The sequence below is a fragment of the Tauraco erythrolophus genome, chromosome 1 (assembly GCF_009769465.1).
Source record: "Tauraco erythrolophus isolate bTauEry1 chromosome 1, bTauEry1.pri, whole genome shotgun sequence".
In the NCBI taxonomy this organism is placed as follows: Eukaryota; Metazoa; Chordata; class Aves; order Musophagiformes; family Musophagidae; genus Tauraco; species Tauraco erythrolophus.
Genome location: NC_141465.1, coordinates 90,087,766 through 90,089,934, shown reverse-complemented (window position 1 = coordinate 90,089,934; position 2,169 = coordinate 90,087,766).

Here is a 2,169-nt window from a genome sequence, read left to right as displayed (position 1 = left end):
CTTGTTTTCAACACATTGTCTCTCGTTGTCCCACAACGCATGACCATGACCTGATCAAGACCCTTGAGCCCACACACCCTACCAGGCTTTGCCCATCTGACTGTGCGCCCATACAGGATGTAATAACCATAACTCAGATATAAGAACATTGTTGGAGACACTGTTGAAAGCCTTGCAGAACCTGAGGTGAATGGTGTTCACTTCTCTCACTCACTATTCCACTCACTTTACAACTGCAGATGGCAATCAGGTTGGTCAGGCATGCTTTATCCTGGGTGAATCCATGCTGGCTGTTCCCAGTCACCTTCTCCTCCTTCACAGTGCCCAGAAGTGTGTTCCCAGAGGACTCACTCTGTAATTCTCCCACTGACCAAAGGGAGGCTGACTTGTCTGTAATGGCCCAGATTGCCTTTTAGGACTTCTCTGAAGAGGAGTGCACCATCTAGTCATCAGGGATCTTCCATGGTCTCCAGGATCCTTCAAGCATCGTAGAGAAGGGTGCCACAAGGACATCAGCTGGCTCTCTCAGCATCCATGGGTGCAGCAAACGGGTCCCATGGGCTTGTGCGGGTTGAGCCCTCTCAGGTAATCCATGAGACTTGGTCTTCATTCATGACTGGTGGTTCTACTCCTTCAATCTTGTCTGTATGCACAGAGGCTTGTGAGAAAGCCGTGTCAGTGAAGGCTGGTGTAGAGAAGGCAATGGAGTACCTTGGCCTTACGGGTATTCACCCACCCCATTCAGCCATGGACCAACATTTTCCTTGTCCAACCTTTTACTGCTGATGTAGTGATAAAAGCTCTTGTTGTCTTTGATATTTCCTGCAAGTCTGAACCCCAGCTGAGCTTTGGCTTTCCTGACACCATCCCTGCATGCCTGCATGGTATTTCTGTACTCATCCTTTGTACCCTGTCCCTGCTTCCACCTCCTGCTATATACTGCCTTTTTGCACTGTAATCCATGGGTTTTGTGCTGGAAGCCATTACTTCAACACTTTAAAGAAGCTGGTCTCCTGACAAATCCACTTGTCTGATGAGTTGGAAATTGTCTGAAAAACAACTGGACTTTTCTACATATTTGTTTATCAAGAGCTATCAAACACAAAACACAGATACATCTCTGGTTATGAAAGTATTTGTGCCCTAGATTTTTTGCAAGCTTGGAAGATGTACCATTGCTCACCTTGCTACATCGCTTCCCTAAGCATTCATATGTTACTGGCTGTTGTTAGAGGAAGCATACAAGGTAGAGGGTCCTCTACGATGAAAGAAAACGGTCATGTTTATATTCCTATGTCTTTTCTTCAAGTATAATACATGCCAAAAACATGACAGTTAAACCAGCTCTAAACTATGGGTTCCCAGTCTCAAGACTCGCACTCAAGAATGAATTGACATTGTTCTGCCAAGTACCTGGTACGGATCACTGCCAAAAAGGAACCTTGAGCTAGGTGGGCCACTTCTATTCTTCTGCAGCATTTCAATCCCTGTGATTTATTCCAGTGGCAAACGAGATGGTCAGTACAAGGCTTCTAAAGCTTAGCATCAAACGATACCTTCAAAGCCCTTTTCCTTTGTCTCCCTCAGTCATTACCCGATCACTAAAAATGCAGCAATACAGTCTGTCCATGCATACCACCACTCCTGGCCCATTTCATGAATGGGAAAAATCACAGTCAAACGATAGTGCCTGGCAAAGCATCAGAACATTGCAAGCTATTGTTATTCTCACTGAAGTATAGAGAAGCATTATATCAAGCTATACAATAAAACTCGACGTTCCTACCTGCTGCTGAACTCTACCTTGCATCAGAGGTGCCCTATGCAAAGAAGCATTTGACAGAATTGTGTGTGACTGCTAAATGTGCCCCTGCTGGGTCTTTAAATCCTCATTAGTGTTCTTTAAGTCAGTGCACCTGATTATATATTGCACAGCAGGAAGATCTAACAAAGTATTGTTATTTGTGTTACCTTTTTATAACCTAGCATCATGCTCCCATTAAAAATGTATAGTGACCTTACCCACGTCAAGGCTTTCAAGAAATAATGCACTGAGATAATTGGTTGTTTGGCATCATACATAGCCTTTATAGCATGTGTCAAGCCCTGAGTCACACTAATATATTTAACGTTTCTCATTAGAACATAATAAGAAATTGTGCCTGTATA